Below are 19,047 nucleotides of genomic sequence, written 5' to 3' on the forward strand. Positions count from 1 at the left end.
GATGCACAATGGAAAAGTGTTTTGTGGTCTGGGGAGTCCACTTATCAAATTGTTTTTGGACATCGTGTCCTCCGGACCAAAGAGGAAGCGGACCATCCGGACTGTTATCAACGCAAAGTTCAAAAGCCAGCATCTGTGATGGTATGGGGGTGCATTAGTTCCCATGGCATGGGTGACTTACATTTCTGTGAAGGCAACATAAATGCTGAAAAGTACATGCAGATTTTGGAGCAAAATATGCAGCCATCCAAGCGATGTCTTTTTCATGGACGCCGCTGCTTAATTCAGCAAGATAATGCCAAGCCACATTCTGCAAGTGTTACAACAGCGTGGCTTCGAAGTAAAAGAGTCCAGGTTCTCCCCTGGCCTGCTTGAAGTCCAGACCTGTCTCCCATTGAAAATGTGTGGCGCATTATAAAGCATAAAATACGACAGAGAAGACCCCAGACTGTTGAACAACTGAAGCGGTTCATCAAGCAAGAATGGGAAAGAATTCCACATGAGAACCTAAGCGAATTAGTTTCCTTTCTTTCAAAACGTTTATTGAGTGTTATTAAGAGGAAAGGTGATGTAACGAAGTGGTAAACATGCCCTTTCCCAACTTCTACTGCACGTGTTGCAGCCATGAAATTCTAAGTTAATTATTATTTGAAAAATAACTTAAAGTTTATGAGTTTGAGCATTAAATATGTTGTCTCTGTAGTGTATTCAATTGAATATAGGTTGAAAAGGATTTTCAAATCATTGTATTTTGTTTTTATTTATATTTTACACAATTTCCCAACTTCAACCGAATCCGGTTTGTATACACTAGGGATGTAAGAAACAACTGACGGAGAAACCAGACAAATTGATCGGGCGACGTGGTTGTGCGTCTGCCGGGCTTTTAAAGCTGGCTTAGGTCTGACGCCCAACCTGTAATCAGAAGAACTCCCCTCATCTGAGGCAGGTGTCAGGAAGGAGGGGCGGAGGCCCTAACATTTACAAGCGAACAGTGAATGTATTTCTTGACCTAGTCATTTTATTAACATTCAAATGTTGGAACATAATAAACATAACAAAAAAGACAGGGGTTTCCGGAAAATAAAAACAAAGCAAAATATAAAACATTAAATATGCGAAATGGACTTTCAACAAATTTTGTAGGTTGCAAAGAACCAATGTTGAATTTTCAGCATTAGGAAGTTATATTTGCTGAAATAAACAGCTATTTCAATCAAATCATTCTCAAGAGATGAAGTCACATTTTAATATAGAAGCTTCACTATTCTTACATTCTTTGCACTTGTGAGTTTTTGCTGAATATCTGCAAGAGGGTATAAGAATAGCCCCCAGAGCTGCAATTTCAGTGTGAAATACCTTCCACCCTCAGAGATCATATGGGTTTACTTGTTTGGCGTTTACATCATGATTTTAAATAGACAAATTCAATGGCAAGATCGCAGCCCGAGAGTCTGACCTCAAGCAACCAACCAAGTCAGCAGTGGTGTACAAATCTGACCTCACTAGTAAGTTTAATGGTTGGATTTGCCAGTATGGCGTTCTCCGTTGGATACCCTGCACGTTTATGTTCAACAAAGTTTCAACTTAACAACAGCATAAGGCTTCAGGATGTAGGTCAGTAGATTTTTATGTGGAACTACCACAAAGACTGAGTAGCACTGCTGTTTACAGACAGAAGGACAAGTTTTCACATACTTACATTTCACTAGTTACAGTGGGGCAAATAAGTATTTAGTCAACCACTAATTGTGCAAGTTCTCCCACTTGAAAATATTAGAGAGGCCTGTAATTGTCGACATGGGTAAACCTCAACCACGAGAGACTGAATGTGGGGGAAAAAAAAAAAGAAAAGAAAATCACATTGTTTGATTTTCAAAGAATTTATTTGCAAATCCTGGTGGAAAATAAGTATTTGGTCAATACCAAAAGTTCATCTCAATAAATTTTGTACCCTTTGTTGGCAATAACGGAGGCCAAATGCTTTCTGTAACTCTTCACAAACTTTTCACACACTGTTGCTGGTATTTTGGCCCATTCCTCCATGCAGATCTCCTCTAGAGCAGTGATGTTTTGGGGCTGTCATTGGGCAACACGGACTTTCAACTCCCTCCACAGATTTTCAATGGGGTTGAGATCTGGAGACTGCCTAGGCCACTCCAGGACCTTGAAATGCTTCTTACGAAGCCACTCCTTTGTTGCCCTGGCTGTGTGTTTGGGATCATTGTCGTGCTGAAGGACCCAGCCACGTCTCATCGTCAATGCCCTTGCTGATGGAAGGAGATTTTCACTCAAAATCTCTCGATACATGGCCCCATTCATTCTTTCCTTTACACAGATCAGTTTTCCTGGTCCCTTTGCAGAAAAACAGCCCCAAAGCATGATGTTTCCACCCCCATGCTTCACAGTGGGTATGGTGTTCTTCGGATGCAATTCAGTATTCTTTCTCCTCCAAACACGAGAACCTGTGTTTCTACCAAAAAGTTCTATTTTGGTTTCATGTGACCATAACACATTCTCCCAGTACTCTTCTGGATCATCCAAATGCTCTCTAGTGAACCGCAGACGGGCCTGGATGTGTACTTTCCTCAGCAGGGAGACACGTCTGGCAGTGCAGGATTTGAGTCCCTGGCGGCGCATTGTGTTACTGATAGTAGCCTTTGTTACTGTGGTCCCAGCTCTCTGTAGGTCATTCACTAGGTCCCCCCGTGTGGTTCAGGGATTTTTGCTCACCGTTCTTGTTATCATTTTGACGCAACGGGGTGAGATCTTGCATGGAGCCCCAGATCGAGGGAGATTATCAGTGGTCTTGTATGTCATCCATTTTCTAATAATTGCTCCCACAGTTGATTTCTTTACACCAAGCATTTTAAATATTGCAGATTCAGTCTTCCCAGCCTCGTGCAGGTCTACAATATTGTCTCTGGTGTCGTTTGACATCTCTTTGGTCTTGGCCATAGTGGAGTTTGAAGTGTGACTGACTGAGGTTTTGGACAGGTATCTTTTATACCGAGAATGAGTTAAAACAGGTGTCATTAATACAGGTAACGAGTGGAGCCTCGTAAGACCTCGTTAGACCTCATTAGAAGAAGTTAGACCTCTTTGACATCCAGAAATCTTGCTTGTTTGTAGGTGAGCAAATACTTATTTTCCACTCTATTAAAGAATTTATTTCCAAATTAATCAAACAATGTGATTTTCTGTTTTTTTTCCACATTCTGTGTTTCATGGTTGAGGTTTACCCATGTTGACAATTACAGGCTTCTCTAATATTTTCAAGTAGGAGAACTTGCACAAATGGTGGTTGACTAAGTACTTATTTGCCACACTGTATATTAAATTAGATGTGATGTTTTTTACTATGTTGTTGTAAAACAATTGGACAAAAAGCGTCAAATCCTAAATAGCTAGCCATCTCTACAACAATTTTGGAAAGAGAAAAGCTTTCTCATGGCATTGTTGTTTTTGTCAACGATGACGAGAATGAAAATATGTCACCTACGAACATTTTTTTTAAAGATGATGACGAGCTAAAAATGTGTCTTTTGAGACTAAAACATAACGAGACAAATGCTAGTTTTTTTGCATCTTAGGACTGTTTGGGTCGTGTCACTCATGTGAGATGTGTTGCGCCACTCCCCCATCCTCACTGGTGTTAAGATGCGCTTGAAGCTACGCTGCGCTCCATCTTGCTTGCTCTGAAACACGTAGTAAAATTTGTTTTATCTTGGCAAGAGATAATATGATATGTTGTATGACCCTTTAAAGGTCTGTGCTGAGTGATCATCACACACTAAATGTAACTCATAGCTTTAGCATAGCGTTCGCTTTAGCGTGGCGAGCATCAGACATTTTTTTTTTTTTTTTTTTTTTTTACATACAGTTCGTGGCGTCCAGGTGGGTCTAATTGAAATTGAAATATTGAAAATAATGTAGTTTTCATGCTATATGTGTGTTTTATCATCACAAAGTTGGTGTTGCTCTTGTAGACGTTAAAATATGTGTTCGTCTGTCAATGTTCATTCGATATTTGTTGGAGACCTTTATTTATTTTGGAACTGCATTTGAATTTTACAGATGAAAACTTTTTGAGTAATCACCGACTAAAATGAGACAAAATATATCTGGGATTCCATCCACTAAAACTATACAAAGACGAACACATTTTGGAATGAATAAAATATGACTAAGACTAATACGTATTTTTGACCAAACGACTAAGACTAATATGAAAATTAAAAGGGCTTCCAAAAAAATCATTCTCTCACAAGATTTACAGCAGCTCAAAGGTCATAAAGCATTAGTACTACTACGTAACCTATAAAACAAAAAACTAGTACCTAACCTGTCGTCTACTGGTAACAGCACGAAACCATCGACTGTAAAAAATAAAATGAAAAAATCCCATCACATCACATCACATCACATCACCAATAGTGTTAGCCGTCCTCCTCAGTGGTCAGGACGCCGCAATGACAGCTGCCTTGCTTCTTGTCCACATTAGCAAAGCCCATATATTCTTTTTTTGTTCCCAAAGCTACAGTCACGAGTCAAGTCAAATTCATTTATACCCCTAAATCATCAAATAGATCCCAAAGAGCTCCACAAAGACATGCTACTGAAATAGATAAATGAAAAATAATGTGAACGGAAATTGATACTTACCAAGTCGGCCATTAGGACAACAGCTTCATCCACCACAAAATTCTATGGAAAACAAGACATACAAAATAGATGCACGAGACAGGTAACACCACAAGTCAATAAATGCCTAAGCGCTTAGAATTTTTAACATTGTTAAATTAAAAAAGAAAAATGTCACAAGTAGACTGCAGGACCAGCAGAAGGCCTGGAATGCACCCAGACCCCCACATCAAATTCCATTCTCCTAGATTTTGACCAGAACCTGACACTGTGGCCGGACTAACTTCATACAGTTGGGTCAGAGTGACAGGAGAAGTGCTGCAATGCTCCAACTATGTGACTGTGATGGACAGCCATGGTGATTGCTGGGTGGGTGAAAAATGACAGCTGAACTGTCATGAGAGGAAAATTAACCACTGAAATGCAGCTCCGGGGATGTGGTGTCAAGGGAGGTAGCTACTGCCACACATTTATATAAATAGTTAAAAAATAAAATAAAATAAAAAACATAGGCCAGCATACTTTACATTTACAGGGACACTCGAGTGGAAGTCAGCATTAACAAATTAATTGCTTGGGTCAAAGATAAGAGAATTAAGATATTTAATAATTATAATAATAATTTAAAAAATAATAATTATAAACTATATTTAATAAGGTTTCACAATGGGAAGAAATGGCCAGTCACCAGGTCTTAGACTGTTTATGTATGCCCACTGACTGTGCTTAAACCCCACCCCACTCAGGTGCCAAATTTCTACTTGTTACCACAGCTTGTTACAATGCGGATGATACATTGTTTAGATTAGAGGTGCCCAAGTCCGGTCCTCGAGATCACTTATCCAGCCTATTTTCCATGTCTCCCTCCTCCAAAACACTTGAATCAAATAATCAGGATCGTTATCAGGCTCCTGCAGAGCTTGCTGATCATTTGGTTCAGGTGTGTTAAAGGAGGGAGATATGGAAAACAAGCTGGATAGGTGATCTCAAGGACCGGACTCAGGCACCCCTGGTTTAGAGGATGTCAAACATAGGGCCCCTGGAAATGGCCCACCAGGGGTTATAAACTGCCCCATGGAGTTTTTTTCTGCACCACAGGCACATTTTAATTAAATTTACAGAAATTGATGCTACAAATCATCACAAAATCACCCTTTATTTTGACATAGACACAACATGCATGAACAAAGTGAGTGTGCTCGAACAGAAGCAATATGCCTGAATATTTACAGTGCCTGTTGAGTATTCAGCCACTTGGATGTTTGCCCCTTTCATTGGATTCATAAACCAACCATGGTCAAAACAATTTGGCATTTTAACACAAACGTGTATTGGGAAAAAAGGTTTAATGTAAATGTGAAAACAAATTTCTACAGTGTAATATTAAAGAAATAAAAAATATAAATGAATTTAATTGTTTGAATAATTTTTCACTCCCTTCAAGTCAGTATCTCATAGATGCAGCACCTTTGGCTACAATCACAGCAGTGAGTCTGGCCATGTGTACACTTGGCAGATGTTTTTTTTTTCTTTTTAAACTGAGGAAAAAATAATTACGTCTACACCAGCAAATTTATAGGAGAAAAAAAAGCTTCCACGACCAACTGTATTCATTCATTTTTAAGTAGATTCATAACTGCGCAAAAAACAACTCCAAGAGTTTGTAAATAAATGGAAGCATCTGTTTAATAATTAGATCTAAACGTAAACGATGTAAACATTGTTTCCAAGTCACATGAGACCAAAGTTAGTCGCAGTCAGTGACGTTTCCACAGTTAAATCTTCGGTTATCAGTGTCCACGTGACATGATGGTGCTACAACCGCAGAATTCGCACATCTTAATTTTGGACAGTTTTAAAGAACCCTCGTTTAAATGTGCATGTGGATAATAGGCCAAACCATAGAAAAAGTTCTTTGTGCCAAATAAACCGCTACGTGAAGACATTGCCTCAAGAAGTAACTCTCTTAAAGATTGAAGAAATTTGTCCCCCGGGATTTCAGTGTATTTTGCAGCATTAATTCTGACGTCTATTTTTACAAGCCTCCCAGGTCCGATTGCTGAGAAATATCCATACTGTGTGGATGGCGTTTCTGGTGATGTCTAGTGTTTGGTTTCTGCCAAACATAGCGTACAATGTTGAAGAGAAGTCATATTACATCTCAACTAAAGTTTGCCACAAAGCATGTGGAAGACTCCATGGTCAAGTGGAAGAAGATTCTTTGGTCTAATGAGAGCAAAATTGATCTCTTTGGCCATCAGACAGGATGTTATGTAATAAAATGGGAAAACATACTTATGATAGACACTGTAGGCTACGCTGCTAATAAGTAAAGTACGTTGCTGATATGGAAATGAAAACTGATTCATAGCAGTTAGTTGTTAACATTGCACTCATTAAAAAAAATTTTTTTTGCCGATTTAAAAAAAGATTTGCTAAATAATCACTAAATGTGAATGCATTGTTGGGGGAAATAATTTCTAGCTTATTAGGCCAAACATTTACTGTTCCAGCCCTCTTGAGATCTAACTTCTGTGAATGGCCTGTGAACCAAACTGAGGTTGCGACCCCAGGTTTAAATGTTTCATCTACCATGCCATTCATAAAGACTCGCTCTTAATGAATGTAAGAAGCATTTCTCGTCAGTGGGACTTTGCAAAAGCGAAACAGCCAACCATTAGCAAGCACCTGCCTGGAAAGCATGCAGGCAAGCAGCGGCTCCTGCAGCAGTTGCCATCAGTAAATATGTACTGTCACATAAAATTCACTTGAAATTTACCGTGCTCTTGGCAATATTGTCGCCAAATACACGCATTAACCGCTGGCAAGCAACGACTGTGTGTGGTGGTCCACACTGCGTCGATATTCGCGGCCAGCAGTTTGTCTCACCCAGGGCCGGCCCAGCCAATACGCAGACTATGCAGCTGCTTACAGCCCCTGATTACTAGGGGCCCCCAAACTGGCAATTTTTAAAAATTTATATTCTATTTTGTTTACTACAGTTTGCTTTATTTTTTATTAAAAAAAAAAAAAAAAAAAAAAGTTCTTAACTTCTTTCCTCTTTTAGAAAAAGGTTTGGCGTTATCTACTGTAAGTACTGACAATCATTTGGGGTGAGAAGTTTGAAGTATGCAGTGCAACAAAATCTGATTAATATACAAAATATGGACGTATGGGTTGGATTGCATGTATGGGTTTCACAGTACACGGTGACGAAATGGTGGGCCAAAAATATGGGCCCCTCTGCATTATTTTGCTTAGGGCCCCCAAATGGCCTGGGCCGGCCCTGGTCTCACCAAGACAAAGCCCACATGAAAAAAAGACATGCATGTGAAAGTTAGATAATCTACTTAGATAATCGGTGGCTGAAACCTGTCAGCACAGCTTGATGGCAGAGTAAATGGTTTAGGACCAAATCATCAAAATGACTGTTTCCCTTTAAATTCTCTGAATTGTGCTTCAAATTGATTTTGTAATCCAATCATATCCATGATATGAATTAAACCTGCATATTTTCACTTCAAAAATAGAGGGTAAGGAACAGCTTGGAACCATAAATGTCATTTAATCATGACGTCTGTGCAGTGAGTCATGCTAACCTGTCGCCATGCTGCCAACAGGCCACGTCAATGTAGTATCTCAATCAGGGCCCAAGGAAATATTGCAAGCGACCTTTGAAAGGCCCAGATTATATTTGAAACCCGAAGATCATGTCCATGAAATAGCTCAGCAGTACCTGACCACACATGATTGCTAGTGTTTGAGCGGCACCTTGTGGTTAAGCAAATAATTGCAACAGTAGTGTGATCGATTGGGGGAAAAAAAAAAATTCAGGTTACTAATGACAAAAAAAAATAAAAAGCCAGCACTTTCTCCAAATCTTTATTTATAAACTACTACAGGAGAGTAATGAGCTAAAATACTTCAAAGACTCCACTTTGCTTTCGGTGCAATTGGGTTCGCTACAGGCCTAGGACCTCTTGGTTCCCATTCAGAGTTGATAAGGTTTACATTGCCTCGAAGCTCACCGCCTGAAAACAATCAGAAGAAAATGAAGACAAGATGAGTAGCAGTGTAAAAATAATAGCAACAATTATGATTAAAATGATGGAATTTTTCCGACCAGTAAAATTGTACGGTGACACCCCCCCCCACCAAAAAAAAGTTATTAGAGCAAGGTTTTTCATTTTGTGCAGCTTTTTAAACATTAAGCACTATGACCAACTTGGTTTTGGAATGTCGTGTGGAAATTAAATGTTATTATTTTAGTCATTTGAGTTAAACTTGCAAGTTGCAATAATTAGTTTAGTAGTGTGCAAAAGAAGAACAAAAGATTGCTTTAACACTCCAAATTACCCATCGCTATGAAGATTTGCGTGAATGTTTTTTCTCTTTGTGCCCTGCACTGGCAACCAGTTCAGGGTAGCCCCTCTTTGAATCCTGCCTTCTCCTGCCAGATGACTCAAGCACCCTTGAGACACTGTGACCCTTGTGATATTAAGTGTTATGTCAAAAAAAAGCATACCCCAAAAAAATGTATAACCTGAAAGAAAACAAAATGGCATGACCTAATCTATCAATCTGAAACAAATCTAAATTTCCATCATAACAGAGTCAAATCACATAGTCGAGAGGTGGGGATTAGTCATTTTACACCAGAGACCTACCGTAATTTCCCGAACGCGCACTTTCCCCCCCCCCCCCAAAATCAACTTGTAAAATCATGGTGCCCATTATACACGGGTACAGAGATGGAGACAGAAATATATATATGTACCGGGATTTCCCGAATATAAGGCGCACCCACGTATAATGCGCACCCCAAATTTACTTGTAAAATCTAGGGAAAATTATTGTACCCGTTTATAACGCGCACCCTAATTTTAGCACCAATAAATAGAAGAATACAAGAAAACAGAGCTTGTGTACAGATACAGAAATGTCATTTTACACACAGCACATTTTGAAACACAGCAAAAGCATAGCACATTGGTAGTTCAAAACATTACCATAAACTGACAAGATTTACAGTAATATGATTTGACAACTTCTCCAACTTACCAGAATCTAGGAGAAAAACAGATGTGACTTCTTTTAAAGGCTGCTGTATAACTTGCTCGTTTCATCATGATGAATAAATGTTTCTTCCATGGATTGATACGGTAAAATTTACGCCAGAAATCGGAAAGAGCGCATCGCTGCACACTAGACTGTAACATAGGAACTATTGTTGTTTGGGTTTGAGTTTCCTGAGGAATAGATATAGTTGACGGACACAGGAAGTCTGTGTGCTTACGTTTGTTATGGTCAGAGTTGCGGAGCTGCAATAAACGTCGACTCAAATGAGTTCAAGAAACAAAATTCTGTGCTTTATGAAGCGTGAAAAGAGCAGAATTTAACACAGACGAAATCATTCGGCCAATTAGAGGGAAGTATTACTGAAACAAAATGTGACGACATGTACCATAATGGTCGGCAACGGGGCGCCCCATACGTTTCTTCAACACAACGTGGCCGTGTCAATAATAAAAATCTGTTTATATATACATTTCTGTCTCCATCCATGTACCCGTTTATAATGCGCACCATGATTTTACAAGTTGATTTTGGGGGAAAAAGTGTGCGATATATTCGGGAAATTACGGTATATATAAATATATATAAAGACAGATTTTTTTTTTATTGACACGGCCATGTTGTGTTGAAGAAAACGTATGCAGCGATCCGTTGCCGACCATTACGGTACATGACGTCACCATTTTGTTTCGGTAATACTTCACTCTGATTAGTCGAATAATTTCGCCTGTTAAATTCGGCCTTTTTCACTCTTCAAAAAGCACAGAATTTAGTTTCTTGAACTCATTTGAGTCAACGTTTATTGCAACTCAGCAACTCTGACCTATAACAAACGTAACAACAGACTTCCTGTGTCCGTCAACTATATCTGTCCCTCGGGAAACAAACCTAAATAACCATAGTTCCTCGTGTTAGAGTAGCGATGCGCTCGTTCCGATTTCCAACTTCGGTCCTCCCTTTTAACGTATCAATCCATGGAAGAAACATTTATTCATCATGATGAAACAATCAAGTTATACAGCAGCCTTTAAAAGAAAAGTCACATCTGTTTTGTTTTTCTCCTGGATTTTGGTAAATTGGAGAAGTTGTCAGATTATATTACCGTGCATATTGTCAGTTTACGGTAATGTTTTGAACTACCAATGTGCTATGCTTGTGCTGTGTTTCACCAGTCAGTAAAATGACATTTCTGTATCTGTACACGAGCTCTGTTTACTTTTATTCTTCTATTTATTGGTGCTAAAATTAGGGTGCGCGTTATACACGGGTAGAATAATTTCCCCTAGATTTTACAAGTAAATTTGGGGTGCGCGTTATACATGGGTATTCGGGAAATTACAGTATTTGACATACACTTTCTGAACTAACAAATTTGTATATATTAGCTTGATAATTATTATTCATGCAAAAACACTAATCATGTAAATTTCTCAAAACTTGGCCATCAATTTACCTTTCTGCAAATCTTTGACCATGTAAACATGTTAAATGGATCACTTTCTATTCAAAATAAATTTAAAAATGATGTGCCAAAATTTTCATAAAATAGATTACAATTGTTATTTTTAGTTATTTACAAACAACCGAGAAATACACAATTTTTTACAAAATGACAATTTACCCTTAATAGCGGCAACAAACTTCATAACATTCAAAGAGACTTAAGTTTTAGAGCAATTTATAATCTTAACTGAAATGCACAGGTGCTTCTAGAACGACATTTTCAACCTTAATATGTGTGACACTTTTTCATGAAATTCAAAAATTAAGAACTATTGTTAATTTTTTAGAGCAATATATAATCCATACCAAGGGCGTAGGTTTTCATAGGGACGGTAGGGACATAACACTACCAACTTTTCAGGATGCTCAAATTGTCTCCACCAACTTTTAAGCAACCTTATTTGCATTATATAATGTGTTCAGTTATAAAAAGTCATTTGGATTGTCTTCCCATATATTGTAATAATAGAATTGACCCTACAATTATTGAATGAATTGTTTTCATTATGTTCAGACTTATATTTACCGCCCCCCCTTAAACGCACATTTGATTGGCTGATGACTTGACCAACCCCCTGACACACAGATGCACGCACACACTCTCACAGTTCAGAATTACTTTGCATGTGGGCATACCCTCCTTCACCCGCTTCGAAGAGGAGGGATATTATAAGTTTTTTTTGGCCAGCAGCCACAGTAAGTTATGGAAATAATAGAGTTAGGATTACCATTATGATAAACTGTGTGAACTTGCTATCCTGAGTGGGAAGCTGCTTAGTTACAGTAGAAGTGTCCTCCTGTATGCGTTTTCCACTATGTTAACGATAATTAAACCGAGAAATATAGTCAACTGCTCAGCTGTAAGGAATGTGGTGAACCAAGGTTTACAACCTTCTCCCCAGTTTTTGTTTTTATTTTACTTATGTGGTCTTAAAGTAGCCCAAAGAGCTTTCACTTTTTTGTTGAGTTTGGCTGTGCTTGTGGACAAAAACAGTTAATTCTGAAGGATGGCTCTACTTTTATTGGTGTTATTCCATGACTAAGACATTTTTTGTTATATCTAGAAAGACAATTTTGAGTGGTAATAAGAAAAATAGGGCTGCAGCTATCGAATATTTTAGTAATCGAGTAATCGACTGAAAATTCTATCGATTAATCGAGTAATCGGATAAAACAAATATATTTTTAGGTGAAGAGCAATTATAGATATACATGAGAAAACAAGACATTTTATCATTTTCAGTCAATCAATGTCTTTATTTTTTATGTATATTGTTGAAAACAGCCAACAATTGCATCTCAGATGTAATTTGAATTTTAAAAAATGACTAATTCACTGCTTTCACTCAAAAAACCTTTAGATCTTATTTTAAAAAAGTATATATATATATAAACACACCTAAAAATGCCTTTAGCCTTGATAACACACATCACTTAAAAGTTAGGATTTTTTCCCACGTTTTTCAATTAAATTTCTATTTGTGTCAAGCCATTTTTAAGTTCTAGTTAAGTTTTAAGTTAGTCTAAACTGTAAGTCCTGATAGGATTTTGAGTTTTTGCACTGTTCAAAATAAATGTATGATACAGGCTGTATTGGAGCACATTAGGGACTAGTGCTACTTGGTGTTTTATCCAGCAATGACTACTGAGCTAAAATTGATAGTTAGCATTATTGAGTTTTTATTTGACACCCTCATCACTCCACAACGCTATGTTATGTTATAGCCTGTATGTAAGACACGTTAGCCACGCATCGAAAGCGGTCTTAATTAATTGAAACCTAGCCCTCCGCAGTGCTAACGTAAGGTGAGCTAGTAGTGACAGTAACGTTAATCTTATACAGTATATTAGCGTTTAGCGCTCTTTATTAGCGCTCTACTGCATTAAGATGGCGGCTGTTTGCTAACGCTGCCCAGACGCGGCCTAGTCTGTCACTGTCCATCTAGTTCAACATACATGTGATCTCTATGAGACTCATTGGACGCTACCTGCAACTAACGTAGCATGAGCGGGCTAGTATTTAGCAACGTCGGCGTCGTTTGTAGCGGTTGTCAGCTGCAGTTTTTTTTTTTTTGCTTCTTCCTCTACGCACGTGACATCAGCGCGTTGTCCCGCATTAAAAGTAGTCCGAGCAAAACGTGATGCTTAGAGCTGTCAAAATAAACGATTACTCGAGGTGAATAAAATTACTCGGATCAGTTTTTAAACTCGAGTTACTCGAGTATTCGTTTCAGCTCTAAAGAAAAATGTTAATTTTTTTCCATTCCTGGATACTTGAGAGATGATTAACAAGTTTGTATTTCTTGTGTATGTTAACATACTTTGTGTTCAAATAATGCAATTTAAATTTGCCACTAAAATCCAGACATTTATTCTGGACGTTTTCAAAATGTGTCTTTAGTAGTTTTCGAAAACAAAGGGTACAATCAAATGGTATCACCTGAACTAATACATATGCACTGCAAAAACCCACCCCCTTAAAAAAAGAAAAAAAAAAAGGGGAGGAGGGGGGGCGGCTTAAATTCCCTCGTTTTCAGTGTAAATCCACTAGAAATAAGTGAAATTATCTGCCAGTGCTTCAATTAAATTTCAGATTTCTTGAAATAAAAATTGCTAGCTGAAAATCACATTTGAAACAAAAAGTTTATATATTTAATCTTAAAAAAAAAAAAAACTTGTCAGAAATGCTCTTAATTCTAGATATTGTTCAAAACATTTCAAATCATTTCTTTGTTTTAGGGGAAAAAAAAAAAAAAAAAAAAAAAACTTAGATATATGGGCCTAAAAGAACAAATGCAAATATTTACTAAATGTGAAAGAATTTGATGCATTTATCCGTTAGCTAGCCTTTAAAACTATATATAAATATATATATATATATTCAACTAGATAAGAAAAATTATCAGATTAAGACGGTATGATGTAAAATTTGCAGTGTAAAAATTAGTACAAGTCAATACAGATTTTGCATTAATCATTTAACTTATCAATTAATTAGGTTCTCATTGGTCAGAAATGTAGCCCTGACCGCCCAATCTGTTTGGTCTTATTAATGTCCTGTCCCGAGCAAAAAGTGTACATGCAGCTTATGCTTTTATATCGTCCCTACATATTCCTATATCCCTATATTGAGACCAAGCCTACGCCCTTGATCTATACTGGAATGCACAATTCATTATAGACAGACATTTTCAACCTCACTACGATCAATCAGGATATTGAGCAGGCATCCATTCATGAGGCCTGAATGTGGCAAGGATTGGACTACTGAAATAGCTTATTATATTATTATAATAGCTTCTTATGAATTTTACAAACCAAGTCGGCTATCAGGCTGATGTTCATCTTCTGCTGAATCAAGACACAGGTGTCATCCACCACAGAACTCTATGGAAAACAAAGACATAGATGCATGAGCAAGTTTCAAATAAATGTAATTTTTCAAAAATGCGGAATGATTAATGTGATATCCAATGGTCCGACTGGGACCATAAAAAGATCATGCATGGGAGATATGAGTCAGATGGCCCCTGTGCACATCGTGCGTCCTCAGGTTGAGTCAGATTGGAGTGTTGATGCCACTGCAACACACCCCAACTGATTAGTGCAACTCATCACTCTCATATATAAACTCCCACTCTTGCGTCATACTTAAATTTGTTCAATTAAAAAAGCCTGTGTGAATGAGGACAAAAAAGGTTGATGTACTTTATATAGTCTCTGAAAACCATTCGAATTAATTCTCAGATAAAAACCTATCTTGCAAGAAGTAATTCAATGTCTATTATTCTGCGGTTGGCTTTCTGCGATGCCAAATGCAAAAACACTGCCAGCAATCAGATTTTGGCTATAGGGAATGGGACGTACTACGTCACTGTTTGGACGCGCCTCCATGCTGGCAATATGATTTACTTCCGGTTCGGCAGAGTCAATGCGGATTGTAACGTGTGGTAGTGCTAAGCTAACTCCTTCGGTGTTTTAGAAAGAAAATATGGGCGTTTATTGTTGCGTTACCGGGTGCAGCAGCGTCTCCCACAGACAAAAAGGGGTTAGGAAAAATGGACTCACTTTTCACCGTTTTCCTGCATGGAGGACCAAATATCAGCTCACGAAGGTACGACGGATGGCTGGATTGCAGCGGTTTGTCGGAAAAGCATTTCTTATGATCATATTTCTGCTGGAATGAGAGTGTGTTCCTGTCATCTCTACTCTTGTAAGTTGAACGATTTATCCACTTTTGGTTTCAATACGTTTTTCTTTTTTTACACCGTTGTGTAAATCTGCCTCGGTAGCAATGCTCGCCTACTACGACTCACCTACCTGTTGTGTTCCTAGGTAAACCTGCTGACAACACATCCCGATTGGTCACCATCTCTCTTCTTGGATCATTTGACAAAGAAAATTTGTTCAATGGAGTGGTTCCATTTGTCCTGTGTCGGACTCAAACAAGCCCCTGCTGCAGACGCCATCTGGGTCTGCCCTTCTCGTCGATGAACTGCGGGCTTTTAACTTGTGAAAATGCAAGAACTGTAATGCACATATTTATTCTGCCTGGCTATTCAACTATGGCCAGTGACGTTTTTTTTTAATCACTTTGACAAAGACACGTTTCATTGTAATGTTGAATTTATATATTCTATTATTATTTTTAATTTATAATATTCTTATTTGCACTAATGTAGACTTTAGACTGTCAATTCAAATAGTGTTGGAAAAGTTGCAATACCTAAAATAGAAATGCAAGAACTGTAAAGTACATATTTATACACGTTTATTTACCTAAGGCCACTGGATGTTTTTTAACTGCTTTGAAAAATACAGGTTTTGTTGTGATCTTGTATTTATATAGTATATAGCTTATTATAATGTATTATGTATTATAATATTTGCTGCCCCCTGCCAGAGTGTGGGCCATTTTGTACTAAAAGGATTTTAAACTGTCAGTTCAAATACTGTGTTGGAGACTAGTACTTGCAATACTTAAAATGGAAATGCAAGAACTTTAAACCACATATTTATTCTGTCTGGCAATTTACCCAAGGCCAGTAAATAGTTTTTAAACTGCTTTGACAAAGACACATTTATGTTAAACTTGTATATATTACTTATAATTATATAATATTTGCTGACCCCGTCAGAGGGTGGGCCTTGTTTGCACTAATTTAAAGATTTTAAACTGTCAGCTCAAATACTGTATTGGAGAAGTTGCATTACTTGAAATAAATCTATTGCAACTTATCAGTCCCAGTTCTTGTCTACAACACTGTCCACACATCGTCAATGCATATTCCAAATAGAATAACAAAATTAAGTCACCTGACTTTGTAATTATTACACCTGTTTATTATGAAGACCTGAAGTAAACAACAAGCAGTTACAGTTTGTCAAGAAGTTGTTCAAGTCATGTTTTGGTATTCATATTTTATTGACTTTTCACAACAACACTTGGGATCGTGTTTGTAAGAGCAGAGCAAACTGAAGTTTCAGCGTGCACTCTTCGCCTTTCCAACCTCTCATAACGCTCCGATGTGGTGTGCTTGACCTCAGAATAACCCAAGAAGAGATATGGTGACCAATCGGGATGTGTTGTCAGCATTTCATATGCAGGTTTTCCTAGTAACACAACAGGTAGGTGAGGAGGAGGAGTAGGTTAGCATTGCTACCGAGGCAGATTTACACAACAAAAAAAAAACAAAACAAAAAAACCGTATTGAAACCAAAACGGATAAGTAGTTCAACTTACAAGAGTAGAGATGAGGGGAATACTCTCATTCCAGCAGAAATATGATAAGAAATGCTTTTCCGACGAACCGCTGCAATTCCAGCCATCCGTAGTACCTTCGTGATCTGATATTTGGTCCTCCATGCAGGAAAACGGTGAAAAGTGAGTCCATTTTTCCTAACCCCTTTTTGTCTGTGGGAGACGCTGCTGAACCCGGTAACGCAACAATAAACGCCCATATTTTCTTTCTAAAACACCGAAGGAGTTAGCTTAGCACTACCACACGTTACAATCAGCATTGACTCTGCCGAACCGGAAGTAAATCATATTGCCAGCATGGAGGCGCGTCCAAACAGTGACGTAGTACGTCCCATTCCCTATTAAGGAAAACTAAAAGTAGCACATTCACTCAGTTTGCGGGGGCTTAACTCATTCGCTGGCACTGGCTATCATTGATGTTAAATAACTATTCTGAAGGGTCGGCAGTGTAAAGTGATGGCAACAGAAACATCTTCAGAATATATCAATCAATGCATTCCACTTATGTAACGATCAGGGTCAACCCGGGTGTGCTATCCCACCACACAATTGTTTGTAAACCACGTGGCTGCTGATCCACGATGACGAAAAGTTACCCAATACAAACCATGCATTACTTAGTTGATGTACATGTATCTCCTCTATTTTTGGAGTTACTGCTTGTCATTCCAAACATATACCATATTTTTTTGTGTAAATTTACTAATCGTCAGATTATTCGACCATGAACCTGTCAGTAGGCATGCCCGACGAAAGAAAATTGAATAATGAAGCTTCTAAGGAAGGTCGACTGACGCTAAATATACTGTACTTGCTTGCGAGTTAACAACACAATTTATATTTATCCTCGTTCATTTAAAACGAGAGAAAACAGAGCAAAAATATATAGCTAAAAGAACGGAGCAGCATTTTTGCGAGCAGCCGTTAAACTACAAAGCTCTTCAACATATGCAACCAAAACGTCTAAATCATCATCGTATTTTCTGAAAAAGTACATTTGAGTTTATCAATCCAATGTGACCTTACCAGGACGAGTACACCGTCAGAAAGAGAGTTCTTGAAGTCAAGTAGGCGATTTGGACCGGAGACTTCCGCCCTGTGAAGGCTGTGATAGGCAGAAGCGCTGTGGCGACGCTGATTGGTCGTATTCAGTTTTTAAAAAAAAATGGTTTTATGACCGCTGGCAAAACAATTAAGGGTGCACTACCGCCACCCACTGATCGGGAGTGTGAACAACAGCCATTCCACACTTTTTTTTTTTTTTTTTTTGTTCTTTAAAAAAAAGTGCCTGTGACTCAAAAAAGCATGTTTATTTCATATTACACGCGGTATTTTATGCTCCTGAATAAAATAGACTGCTTGGATGTGTGTGGAAGCGATCGATATATTTATTCAATTTTTTTAATCGTGCGCTACGAAAATGAGAGACTTCCAGCCATGGTCTCGGATTGAGGAAGAAGGCGAATGTGACGTCAGCGGACTATTAATTTTTCACAATACAGCCATTACTATTATATGCAGAAGGATGGCGGATTCAGCTGATTTTGCGGATTATTTAGTTTATTTTTTGCATCACACCAGCAATATTCCCTCTATGCTCCGCGCGTGCGCAATAGCGCACTGCGTGCACAAACTCAGCGCACAAGAAAATCGATGCAGCGCACAAGATAAAACTCAACAGAAACGTATTGTAGTGTCACCATTACTACTGTCGGCGCCGCAGCACGACACTCCTATTGGTGCAAGTTGAGATGCAAATGCAAACCCCCGATCATGGCTAAAGGAACGGGCAGCGATACTAGACTCATCAAGCCAAATTAAAAAAGAAAGGCGGTTCTATTAAGATCAAATAGCTGTCAGAGTACAGTATGTGCAAATAGAAAAACAAGTGTTGAAGTGAGATTTTTTTTTTTTAAACCTGTCCTGTATAGCTGCTTAGACAAGGAGAATAGGAATCTTGAGGGTCCTTAATGTCCGAACAGTTTTAATGTGGGAGTTTGATATACTCCCATTGTGGTTGTTCATTATGTTTTATTCATTAACTCACCTATGGCACAATTGGA

The 19,047-nt window shown here is 38.2% G+C and overlaps 1 long non-coding RNA gene and 1 other non-coding gene across 2 annotated transcripts; both read right to left on the reverse strand.

Moving 5' to 3' along the window:
• Positions 1 to 8,516: 8,516 nt before the first annotated feature.
• Positions 8,517 to 18,110, reverse strand: LOC130919317 (uncharacterized). The gene is made up of 3 exons (XR_009063945.1): positions 18,011 to 18,110; positions 14,542 to 14,610; positions 8,517 to 8,675 (listed from the first exon to the last, which is right to left on the reverse strand). It is a non-coding gene; the product is annotated as an uncharacterized LOC130919317 (long non-coding RNA).
• On the reverse strand, positions 14,737 to 14,848 carry LOC130928384 (small nucleolar RNA SNORD67). Its single transcript, XR_009066674.1, has one exon. It is a non-coding gene; the product is annotated as a small nucleolar RNA SNORD67 (small nucleolar RNA).
• Positions 18,111 to 19,047: the final 937 nt, after the last annotated feature.

This window comes from Corythoichthys intestinalis, chromosome 1 (assembly GCF_030265065.1).
Source record: "Corythoichthys intestinalis isolate RoL2023-P3 chromosome 1, ASM3026506v1, whole genome shotgun sequence".
NCBI lineage: Eukaryota > Metazoa > Chordata > Actinopteri > Syngnathiformes > Syngnathidae > Corythoichthys > Corythoichthys intestinalis.